This window comes from Gorilla gorilla, chromosome 8, assembly GCF_029281585.2.
Source record: "Gorilla gorilla gorilla isolate KB3781 chromosome 8, NHGRI_mGorGor1-v2.1_pri, whole genome shotgun sequence".
NCBI lineage: Eukaryota > Metazoa > Chordata > Mammalia > Primates > Hominidae > Gorilla > Gorilla gorilla.
This window is the reverse complement of record NC_073232.2, coordinates 73126042-73139327: the sequence shown is the minus strand read 5'-3', so window position 1 is coordinate 73139327 and position 13286 is coordinate 73126042. Positions and strand designations below refer to the sequence as shown.

At 39.9% G+C, this 13286-nt stretch overlaps 1 pseudogene; it reads left to right on the top strand.

Annotated features, from left to right (window-relative positions):
* The first annotated feature begins 4579 nt into the window (after positions 1-4579).
* On the top strand, positions 4580-12791 carry LOC101132685 (putative ankyrin repeat domain-containing protein 30B-like; annotated as a pseudogene).
* Positions 12792-13286: the final 495 nt, after the last annotated feature.

Sequence of the window (13286 nt, the reverse complement as noted above, 5' to 3'; positions counted from 1 at the left end):
ATCCAATAGACATAACATGAAATATAAACAATATATCAATATCTGTCATGAACAAAGATTCAATAATCCTTCACAAAATACTAGACAATTGAATCTATTTATTTATTCTAGGTAAGACAGTATGCAAGACTGATTCAATATTAGAAAATTATCTGCAGAATTTCCTAAATCAACAGGTTAAGGAAGAAAAATCATGTGACTGTATCAAGTGATGTAGAAAAAGCTTATGGCAAAATCTATCACCCATCCATAATTTGAGAAACTCTCAGAAAAGCATGAATTGAGGTGAATTTTCTTAACTTGACAAAGAACATCTACAAAACCCCTAAAATGAGAAATGGGAGGGGTTTTCTCATGAGAAAACTTCTAATGATGAGAAATGGGATGCTTTTTCCCAAAAACCAGGAGCAAGAAGAATTTTGGTTTTTGTTTTTTTTCTTTCACCACTTGCAAAATGAAACCACCACTTTGGAAGACAGATGGGCAATTTCTTATGCCCATAGTTGCTATATTATATGTAAAAAAAAAGTCTTACATATAATATAGCAATTGTGGTTTTTTTGCTTGTCTTGAGATGGAGTCTTGCTCTGTCACCCAGGCTGGAGTGCAGTGGTGCAATAGAAGGATATTGCAACCTCCACCTCCTGGGTTCAAACAATTCTCCTGCCTCAGCCTCCAGAGTAGCTGGGACTACAGGCACCTACCACCATGCCCGGCTAACTTTTTTTTTTTTTTTTGTATTTTACTACAGACAGTACAACCTGTTGATTTGGGAAATTTTACCATGTGGCCCAGGCTGGTGTCCAACTCCTGAGCTCAGGCAATGCAACTGCCTCGGCCTCCCAAAGTGCTAGGATTACAGGTGTGAGCCACTGCGCCTGGCTGCAAATGTGTTTTTAGGTGTTTATCCACCTTATTTGAAAACTATGTCCACACCAAAACTGGCACACGAATATATATATATAGCAGCTTTGTTTATAATTCCCAAAACTGGAAGAAACCAAGAGGTCTCGTAATTGATGAATGAAAAAAGAAAAAACACTGTGATACATCATATAAGGGAATATTACTTCCTAAAAAAGTAAATGATCTGGCAAAAGATTCAGTGAGGAGGTTTAATAGGTGAAGCACATGGGCATTATCTGGACCAGTCAAAGTATTCTGTAGGATACAACAACTGTGGAAACACGATACTATACATTTGTGTTTTTGTTTGTTTGTTTGTTTGTTTTGAGACGGAGTCTGCTCTGTCGCCCAGGCTGGAGTGCAGTGGCACAATCTCGGCTCACTGCAAGCTCTGCAACCCGGGTTCACGCCATTCTCCCGCCTCAGCCTCCCGCGTAGCTGGGACTACAGGTGCCTGCCACCACGCCTGGCTAATTTTGTTTTTGTATTTTTAGTAGAGACGGGGTTTCACCATGTAGCCAGGATGGTCTCCATCTCCTGACCTCATGATCTGCCCGCCTAGGCCTCCCAAAGTGCTGGGATTACAGGCGTGACCCACCACGCCCGGCCTGCATTTGTTAAAAAACAAAGAATCTCACAGCACAAAGAGTGTCACGTAATATATTCAAATTTTAAAACAACAACAACAACAACAACAAAAAAGTAGGTGTTCTGGGGATCCTGGGATGGAATGCAGAATGTGATTAAAAAATCTAAAGTACTACAAATGTATAAAGCCACTTCACTCTAGGGAGTGGGGAAAACGTGCTGACATAAGCATCTTAGAAAATGGATGGGCCTTCCGTGGCGGCTCACACCTGTAATCCCAGCACTTTGGGAGGCCAAGGTGGGCGGATCACCTGAGGCTGGGAGTTTGAGACCAGCCTGGCCAAAATGGTGAAACCCCATCTCTACTAAAAAGACAAAAATTAGCTGGGCATGGTGGCAGGGGCCTGTAATCCCAGCTACTCAGGAGGCTGAGGCAGGAGAATCGCTTGAACCTGGGAGGTAGAGGTTACAGTGAGCCAAGATCACGCCACTGCACTCCTGCCTGGGCAAGAAGAGCAAAACTTCATCTCAAAAAATAAAAAAAAAAAGAATCAAAGAAAATACATGAAGACTGAAAGAAAGAGAAACTGCAAACAACTCATGTGATCTTGTTGGTATAGCTGTTTCCTACAGGAAATGGGATAGCGATTCTGATATTGATAGAGAATAAATGTATATTGGAACTAGACAGTTAAGCAAATGGATGACAAATGACAAGAGCCTGGTTTCTCCCTATTAAAGTGGGAGGTTACACGTAAGCAAGGGGAGAAGGCCAGAATGATAATGTGATAAATTGAGTCGTAGACATCAGTATGAACTAACACTTACACACATTACGTTTAGAAATATTTATAGTTATGTGTATACACAGCTTTGTATACACACATTTATTTCTTTGCTCTGTAAGCTAAGACGTTCTAGAACCAATGATATCCCAGCAGAAATGAGCATATCTAACACTCAAGTCTTCAATTCTTGGGTTTTTGTCCATGACCCGGGATCCAGGAGTTGGGCCCTGGGGCTGGGCATTGTGTACCCTCCAGGGTGGTGCTAAGCATCCATTCCCACCCTCCTGCAGCTGGGGACCCATTCCTTGACTTGGGCCCCCTGAAGGCAAGAACATGGTCACCCACTTTAATCACATGGTCCCTATCACATAATCAGAAGGCACTGTGGGTTTTAACTCTTCAAGCTTGATGTGTAAAGAATTCGACATAGATATGATATAGTGACTAGAAGTCTTTTATTTATTTATTTTGAGAGAAAGTCTCTGTTGCCTAGGCTTGGAGTGCAGCGGCACAAACAATCAAACAATAACCAAAATCCAGAAGACTGAAAAAGTCAAATGCTGTCAAGGATGTGGAGCAACAGGACCTCTCATTCCTTGTTTGTGGCACAATCAGTTTACTGTACCCACGAACTCCCAGGCCCAAGTGATCTTCCCACAACCAATCTCCCAAGTAGCTGGGGCCACAGGCATGCACCACCATGCCTGGCTGATTTGTTTTATTTTTATAGAGATGAAGTTTCCCTGTGTTGTCTAAGCTGGTCTCAAACTCCTGGGATCAAGTGATCCTCCTATCTCGGTCTCCCAAAGTGCTGTTAAGTACAGGCATGAGGTCCTGCACCCAGCCTGGAAGTCTTTATAGATGAGTTCAATTTAACTGTTTCTTCATCTGCTCTACTCAGCCAAGTTTCTCTCTCAGTCCACGGGAGAGAACTGCAGCTCAGCCCCATCCAGTATGGCTGCAGATTACCCAGAGCCACTGCCATACTCCAGATGCTGGTCAACGAGGAAGGGATCCTGAGGCCTGGCAGCGGGCTCTCTCAGCAACCTTGAAGCCCTCTAAACGGGACCCGCCATCCGTGCCTGTACACGGATGTACAGTTTTGACTGTAGCCACTACCTGCACTTGGCGCACAGGCAAATATGGCCAAGCAACCCCAAACTCCCCTTTTCCCCTCCGGGCCCAGGCAGCGCTGAACCTGCCGCTCAGCCCCATCCTGGCAACTGCACAGTGCCCAGAGCCTGCAAACCAGCACTCTGGGCGCGAGCCAAGGAAGAGCAGGGCCTAAAGTGGGAGGGCGTGTGCCACACGGTGACCCTCAAGCCGTCGGGCCCAGCCCTGCAGCCTCTGCCGTGGGCTCAGCTGCAGCTGGCATTTGAAGGTGGCAGCAGCCGTGGCAACCCCAGAACCTGTCCGCGCCACCAGCAGGCGAACCCCAGGGTCGGACACCGCCACTGCACCTAAGTCAGGCAGTGGGACCTCAGCTGCAGGAGGGTGGGAACCTGCCGCAAAACCTCATCGCCGCAGTTGTACAGGGCCCAGTGGTCACGAGCCTGTGCTGCCAGCGCGAGCCAAGGAAGAGCAGAGCCCAGGATGGAAGGGCGGTGTACTCGGCGATGCTCAGCGGTCTGGGCCCAGCCCTGTAGCCTCCACCATGGGCTCAGCTGCAGCTGCCACCTGAACATGGCACGTGGCAGCAGAGGCTACAACCCCGACCCTGCCAGCGCCACCAGCAGCGCGGACACTTGGGCCAGAAGCCTCCAGGGCGCCTAAGTCAGGGGTTGGGTCCCTGGCTGCAGGAGGGCGGGAACCGACGCTCAGGGCCACCCCGGAGGCTGCACGATGCCCAGCCCCAGGGCCCAGCTCCTGGATCTCAGGTTGAGGAGGGGCCCGCAGCGGCTCTGTCAAGCAGGCCGTGTGGCAGGGAGCCCCCTGCATTCCGCTCCAGGGAGCCCCGCCAGCCCGACAGCGCCTCAGTGGCAGGTGCCACCTGCACGCGGTGCTGGGCGAAGCGCAGCCAGGGTGGTTTCCCGCCTCGCGTGTCTCCCTGGTCTGCTGAGTTGTGCATGAGCTGTTGCCTAACGGCTCTGCTCAGCTGTCTAAAGGTTCTGCTCAGCTGCCTAATAACGGTTCTGCTCAGCTGCCTAACGGTTTTGCACAGCAGTTTCTCCCGGGAGAGGCTTGAGTGTCCAAAAGCTTGGCCCGACTGCGATTTCTACTGGTGTCAGGGCGGGTGCGGGGACTGAAGAAGGGCGAGGGCTAGAGGGGGGGACTGGGGAAGGGCGAGCAGCGGGAGGCGCAGGCTGTCTCTAGCAGGGGGCCACAGCCATGGAGAGGCTCTCTGCCGCCGCTGTCAAGGGCGAGACGGGCCCGGAGCGCCCGAGCCCCTTCAGTCAGCTGGTCTACACCAACGACGACTCTTACGTGATTCACCATGGGGATCTCAGGAAGATCCACAAAGCTGCCTCCCGGGGCCAAGCCTGGAAGCTGGAGAGGATGATGAAGAAGACGACAATGGACCTGAACATAAGAGATGCGAAGAAGAGGTACCAGGCCCTGCCTGAGCCGGGGCTGCAGGATGAGGAGGTGGCTGTGGGAGGATCGCCCCTTCAGAGTGGGGGCTGGGAGGCCTGGGGACGAGGGGAGCAGGTAGAGGAGTGGCGGGCGACGGGGAGGCCGTCCTGGGCCCAGAGGTCTAGGCCTTCTTCCCGGGCAGTTCCCCGAGGCCTCAGATGGGGGCGCCCTGCAGGTCGTAGGGCCCAGGCCAACTTAAAATCAACCGCAAATTTTAGCTGCTTTCTCCTTCACTCCCACTTCCTCTCACAGAGCACTGTGTAGAGAATTTTAAAGTGATTTAACTTACAAAATTAAGTACATACAGGGTTTTACTTTTAATGCACAGGTTTTAAAAGATAATGTTAGATACATTATGAAATGGTGTATAATGAAATAATTCCCATAATATATTAACTTCTCGGCTAAAAATTTTTTGGATAAAGTCCAGTATCCATTTCAATATCAATGAATGTCTATGTAAATGTATTCTTTGCTGAGGGACCTTAGAAGGTAACTTTGAGGTGGGAAGATGGTTTATGTTTTCAAATTTAAGAAGACTCATTTTTCTCAAGATGCAAGTTCTTTATCAGTTTTACATAAACCAAATAAAGTTATCAACGTTTTAAAATTTTTAAAATTACACACGCTGTCTTTTACTATTGTGATGACATTTAAAAATTTTTGTAATGGAGTAGAAAAGTCTTGCCCTTCTAGATTTCAAAATGTGCTATTAATTTGCACAAAATGGGCCACAGCCAGGCGCGGTGTATCATGCCTGTAATCCCAGCACTTTGGGAGGCCGAGGTGGGTGGATCACGAGGTCAGGAGATGGAGACCATCCTGACTAACACTGTCTCTACCAAAAATACAAAAAAATTAGCTGGGCGTGGTGGTGGGCTCCTGTAGTCCCAGCTACTCGGGAGGCTGAGGCAGGAGAATGGTGTGAACCCGGGAGGCGGAGCTTGGAGTAAGCTGAGATCGCACCACTGCACTCCAGCCTGGGTGACAGAGCGAGACTCCGTCTCAAAAGAAAAAAAAAAAAAAAAAAAAATAATAATAATAATAATAATAATAATAAATAAATAAATAAATAAAATTTGAAAAAAAGGGCTGGGCGTGGTGGCTCACCACTGTAGTCCCAGCACTTCGGGCAGCCGAGGCGGGTGGATCACCTGAGGTCAGGGGTTCAGAGTAGCCTGGCCAATATGGTGAAACCCCGACTCTACAAAACTACAAAAATTAGCCAGGCACGATGTCGGGAGCCTGTAGTCCAATCTACTTGGGAGGCTGAGGAGGGAGAATCGCTTGAAACTGGGAGGCGGAGGTTGCAGTGAGCTGAGATCCCACCAATGCACTCCAGCCTGGGCGACAGAGTGAGACACTGTCTCAAAAACAAATAAATCACAAGTTCTTTGGTAACAGCTGAAAAGACAGGTAAATGAATACAATAGAATAGAAAATCCAGAAATACCCAAATATCTAAGAATTTAGAATTTGATAATGCTCACACTTTATACTAGTAGGGAAAGAATTAGTTTCATAAGTGAAATGCCTGCTTTTTGGAGAAAACTAGATTTTTATGCCACAAAGTAAATTTCTGACGGAATATAGATTAAAATTTTTTTAATATACAAAATGATAAAAGCACCAGGAGAAAACATAAACGCCTATTTACACGGTACATTTTTATTTTGACAACACCTAAGAAGCTCAGAAGCAAGCAGTCTGAAGGATAGTTAAGCAAACAAAATTAAATTAACCTGTAATGAGAAAAAATAAAAGGCAGCATATTTGTAAAATATTTACTACACATGTATGTGCATGTGTGTATACATATTAGATTTAAAAATCGTCATTTTATAGATAATTCACTTAACTAACAAAAAACCCTCTAATTTAAAATTGGGCAATTTAAATTAGAGATCTAAATTGCAGATCTAAAAATAGTACTTTGCCTCTAATTTAAAATTGGGCAAAGTATTTTCTTAAGATCTGTAAGTGGCCTATGCACACAGAAAACAATATTTAGTGTTCCTTGTTAGAGAAGGCATTTAAGTTAAAAGAGGAATCAAATACTATTTTCTATCTACAAAGTTTGTGAGGATAAAGAGCAGTGATATTTATACTGCTGTTTAAAGTTTAAGTTGCAGATAGCTTTTCAAATAGACAATTTGGTGGTAAGTACCATATTATTAAGAAGAATCCATATAATGGCTTTTATAAATACATTTCAGTGAATTTACAGCATGGGATAATATGTGACCAGTGAAGGTAGAAATATATAGAGAAGTAGGTGACATTTGAAAATGTATTTTGGTGTACCAAGTGAGGGTAAAGTTCAGTTTGATTGTACATACACACGGACTACAGTCTTGTGTTATCTGAAATTGTGTATGAAATATGATAAAATTTGTTATTTGAGGGCATTTGTTTTAATATAAAATGTTTTTCCTTTTTATTATCTTTGATTTCCACATTGAGCATGTACAATGCTATTAGAAAAAGTTTATTATTAATGAAATAATTTTTGGGAAGAGCAGGAACATAATTTTGCACCAATAAAAATAATTTCTCACTTTCCATATTTTAATTATTATTTTTTGTGGATTAGTATAGTCTGTGAACTTTTAGCATCTTCAAAAGAAAATCTTTTTACCTGTGCTTGTTGATTTACATATACATCTTATTAGGCACATATTTTTATTATATATAGATTTATTACATATATGTCAATAGTGATAGATTAATTAGTGTAGTTTTATTATTAAGAAAATAAAATAGAAAATATAAGTGCTTTATTTATAGCAGTTTTTTTAAGATATTGAACTTCTCAACTGTATTTATCCTTTCAATCAATTTATCACATGTAAGCTGAATGCCTATTATGTAGAAGATACATTAACTCTCAAGATCCTTTCATCCTTAAAAATTTCACATTTACCTGCTCAGCCTTAGCAAAGTGAGAGATTTAAAGTTGGAGTACTAGGACTGAATCTCAATTGAAGCTTTTCCTCTCATCTTGAAAACAAAAACACTTCTGAAGTGAGAAACTAGTGAAAGATAACTACCAACCACGATTCTGGAAATTTATAACAGCTTTAAATAGTAATATTAATCATTGGAAATACCTAATTTACATGCATTCTATAAATTTAAATATGAATTTGCATACATTCTGTAAATCTAAATATGGAATAAAATTAGCCATACCTGCATGAATCCCAAGTTTTCTTTGGCTTGAAGTTTTAAAAATATTGAAGAAGTACTTTGTTTTAACAGTTTGTTTTTATTTCAACTCTCCTTTTGTGTAGCACTCTTAAAAGCTAAAATTTCTTTAAGTGTTAATCCTGCGACTAGGACTACCATCATCCTGTTTTATATACCATATTCCACTTCATGGAAGGCACCGTGAATTGTGTGATGCCTCCTTATTTATGTACCAATAAAAGATTGTTTAAATTTCTGCAAAATATACTTGTAATAAATAATGACTTATAAGTGGCATTTCAATGTCAGAGATGTTAAAATATGAGAAATAGAGTATCTTAGAATTATTAAAATACAGTTTAATCTCTAACCTTTAAAACATACCACAAAGTAGGCATAACTGTACCATTTTACTTAAAATGTTTTCTTTGTTAAGTAGTAGAAATAATCACAATATCTAACAATTACTGAGCTGTTACATGTGCTAGGAATTCTTCACAATACTTTGCACAGATTCTCATGAGACATCACAGTGATGTCCTGTGAGATAACTGCAGTATTCATCTTCACTTTATTGATGAGAAAATTGAGGCACAGAAAGGTTAAGTGATAGCTAGAAAGTGAAAGACTTTAAAGTAATATTCAAGCCCAAGTTGAACTGAATCCAAAGGCCAAGCTTTTTCTATTCAAATAGGCCACTCTTTCATTAATGTAGTGAGTAATAAGAGCGAATGAATGTTGTACTTTCTTCAGGAGAATGTTAAATATTTGTTCTAAAGGCAGAGAAAGAGCATGGTATTTAATGTTGACAATTACATAAATCATTATATGTTTTGAGACAGTGGACTAAACTTTCCTAAAAAGTCCTCTCACTCTCGTAGGACTGCTCTACACTGGGCCTGTGCCAATGGCCATGCAGAAGTAGTAACACTTCTGGTAGATAGAAAGTGCCAGATTGACATCCTTGATGGTGAAACAGGACACCTCTGATGAAGGTAAATGGTAGCCAGTTCTTTCAGCAGGAGATGGATTTGGTTTAAATACATAGAATAAAAATGAATTTATCTCATTGAAATATAACTAGTTTGTGAAACCTGTGGAATATTTATTTCCTATAATTTATAATTTACTTCTTGCTTTAATACTGACAGGCTCTGCAGTGCCAGAGGGAGGCTTGTGCAAATATTCTCATAGATTCTGCTGCTGATCCAAATATTGTAGATGTGTATGGCAACACAGCTGTCCATTATGCTGTTTATAGTGAGAATTTGTCAGTGGTGGCAAAATTGCTGTCCTGTGGTGCAGACATCGAAGTGAAGAACAAGGTAGACGTTAACCAATGTTATTATCAAAATATTTGAAATCCATTTGTTTTAACATTAGCATATGTAAATTGTTTTATATTTGGAAGCTCAAACATTCCTATTTTTCTATGAAAATAGTTTGACAAACTTAATTGTCTAGGATTTTGCTTTAAATATTAATATTTTTACAAGAACTATTAGTATGGCTTTTCTGTGCATTTATGATAAATATTTGAATTTGTTAAAGGTAAAACTTTTTCAAATATTGTTTCTCACCCAAGTTTTTTTTTTCTTTCCAGTTAGTGTAAAACTACAGGAAAGTAAAATTTGCCTGCATAAATTGAATCAACATGTAAAATTTAGGAGACATGCAGAAATCTGGATTTCCTCTTAAAGGATTGAATCTGGTGTCTCTTGAGTCCATATGACTGTTTGGTATGCTATGAAGACATTATACATTTACATAAAGCATATGTTTCCAGTTTGCTACTGTGCCCACCTAGTTACATCACTTGCTCAACTTACCTCTTTTGACTCTGTAAATATTTCAGTTATCAATTCCTCTCTCATAGTATATTTTGGTAAAGATTTCAAGTTATTGAAGACAGTTTATAGGTGTTTATAATATATAGTTTATATTTTACATTAATTCATTAATAATAGGGTTGTCTTCTAGAATTCAGAATATTTTTTAAACGATGATTTTTCTTCATATAAACCATAAATAATCAACTTCTATTAGAAGGCCTTTAAGCCTTTTTAGATTAATCATGGTTATATTTGAATAGGTTATGCATATTGCAGAAAATATTATATCTTTCTCCACAGAATTGTCCCTTAAAATTCAAGTGATTTAGTGGCTTCTATTTTGCTAATCCATATACATGAGTTAGAACTTTCATTAATAAGCGATTTTATTCATACTTCTGATATTTTGGCAAAAAATAGTATCAATTACAATAGAAACCAGAATAAAAATGGATTATTGTGTTTTAAGAAGTAGATATGCATTAGGATCCTAGGAGTATCATTATAATTGAAAATAAACTTTTATACTGAATTTCTTTTCTTTTTTTCTTTTCTTTTTTTTTTTTTTTGAGACGGAGCCTCGATCTGTCACCAGGCTGCAGGGCAGTGGCGTGATCTCAGCTCACTGCAACCTCTGCCTCCCTGGTTCAAGTGATTCTCCTGCCTCGGCCTCCTGAGTAGCTGGGATGCAGGCGCGTGCCACCACGCCAGCTAAATTTTCGTATTTTTAGCAGAGATGGGGTTTCCCCATGTTGACCAGGATGGTCTCTATCTCCTGACCTTGTGATCTGCCCACCTTGGCCTCTCAAAGTGCTGGGATTACAGGCATGAACCACCTTGCCTGGCCTTTTATACTGAATATCTAAAAACTGAGATAAAATCCTATTATCTGGTAATAGGATAAACCCCATGGACTATTTAATAATAAGCAATCAAAGTTTATTTGAAGCCAATCTCTTTTAATTTAGGGCCACTTACTTAGTGACCCATTTAGAGCAGGAGTACCTGACATTGGCATCTGGAATCTTGGGATCATTGATAGAAGAGAATCAAGTGAGTTTGTATCACCCAGAGGAAACCTCCATTTTTGGGGGGAAGCTTTCAAAACTGCATCCCTGAAATTCTAATTTGTCAAATGTTAATGTTTGCCACAAAAATATACTGTCAAATAAGGATTAGGTAAAGTTCAATTCATGTCTTGAATAATGAACGTTTAATTCACAGTTTTATAACATTTTTTGAACATAGATAATGGTGGAATCTGTTGGGGTACAGTGCTTCTGGTAAGGTAATTATTCTTTGGAATATAGCTCAAGAAACACTGTTCTAGAGGTAATAATTTAGATTACTAATTTAGTAAAAAACAAAGTATTTACTACTATGTCTTAGGGTTTAAGGATATAGAGATAAAAGATACAGCCCCTGCCCTCAAAAAGTTCTTGGTTTACATGGGAAACAATAAAATCATTACAATATAATGATTTTTGGAGATAACCAGAGTTAATGTGGTTATGCAGAGGCTGAATGTTTACAAGAGAAGGTGCAGTGCATCGGAAAGCACAGAAAAATGAGAAAGAAGGGATTGCTATTGATTTACTTTCTATTGTTTAAGTTCATAGGATATTATATAAGGTATTCAGATCAGCTGAGAAATATGTAATTTCATGAATTATAAATTGTTTTTGCTGTTTTACAGGCTGGCCACACACCACTTTTACTGGCCATAAGGAAAAGAAGTGGTCAAATTGTGGAATTTTTACTGACAAAAAATGCAAATGCAAATGCAATGCACTTGATAAGTTTAAATGGTATAGTAGTTTTTTTTATTAAAAAACACTTCAGTAGTGTGCTAGAGTAATAACACTCAAGTCAGAAATATTAAATTAATAACATTTACTTAAAATTATTAGATTATACAGAAAAATACGAACACAAATTATCAGTTGGAAGAAAAGCAATTATTTGGACTGGTCAACATAAAGAACAATAGTAGGATTTTCTTCTTTTATTATATTGACTGATTCTTATTTGTAATCTGATGTTTTTGGTTGCATTATCTTCTATTAGCTAAAGTGGTTCTGTATTAGTTTTAAGAAGTATGAATTTTTAGTTTACTTTATAATTCAATATTGAATGATTAACACCTTTATAGTATTTTTCTAACTTCTGTTTTTCATACACTTTTAAAAAATGCAATATTTGCTGGGCATGGTAGCTGTCATCTGTTATCCCAGCACTTTGGGAGGCCAAGGTGGGTGGATCACTTGAGGCCAGGAGTTCGAGACCAGCCTAGCCAACATGGTAAAACCCCATCTCTACGAAAAATATAAAAATTAGCCAAGCATGGTGGCACATGCCTGTAGTCCCAGCTACTCAGGACAATATTATTCCTAAAATTGTTTTAAGCCTTCAGATTGCTCTCACTTTTCTGACTTCTAGCTAATTTTGAAGTATAAAATATTATATCAGACTAAGGAGGAAATAGATAATTCTTCACTTAAAACTTTGCCTCTTTTAGATTAGTGAACAGAACATATTTTCTTGCCCCTCAGTGGACTTTATGTTAGCCAATTCTACTATGCCATATCCCAGTGGGACATGAGTCTTTTTGCCCCTTCCTTTTAGCCTTGGTCATGATTTACAAGGATAAACACTTGAGCACTCAAGATACTTAACGTTTGTTAATACATGCAAATGGTTAATTCTGCACTGACAGGCACATATTAAATTGGTTCTGTTCCTAATAATGAAGTTATCTCTTTGTTATTTTAGCACAGCTCTCATGCTTGCCATATGTCATGGATCATCAGAGATAGTTGGCATGGTTCTTCAGCAAAATGTTGACATCTGTGCTGAAGATACGTTTGGAATGACTACAGAATGTTATGTTGTTGCTTGTGGATTTAATCTGTAAGTGTTTACATTTAAAGGCTAGGTGAGATTTTATAGTTTGTTTCAGGTAGTTTTTGAATGACAGTGAGTTAGTTCACTTCATCAGCCAGAAATTAGGCAAAAAGCTAGACTAGTTAGAAGGAGTAATGGCTCCAGGATTCTTTATTTTAGGGCTTTAGGGCTGCTAACGTTGTCTACTTGATTTGAAGTATAACCCCTATGCATGGGATAAACATAATGTCACAATTTGGCTTTTCTAATTAGTTATTTGGGTCTCGAAATGTCCGCTTTAAGCAGAAAACCTGATAGTGTCCCCTGGGGACTGTCTTCCATACCTTCATTCTTGAATTTTTTAAAAGAATCTGAACCTAAGTCCAAGGAAGACATTCCTTTTGTACAAGTCAGAAGGATTAGGGGGGAAATGGCCATTCTCTTCATTTTGTTGTTTCCATTGATTCTGTTGCTGCATCATTGCCATTGAAACTGCTCCTGCAGTCTGGTAATGATTGACCTTTGT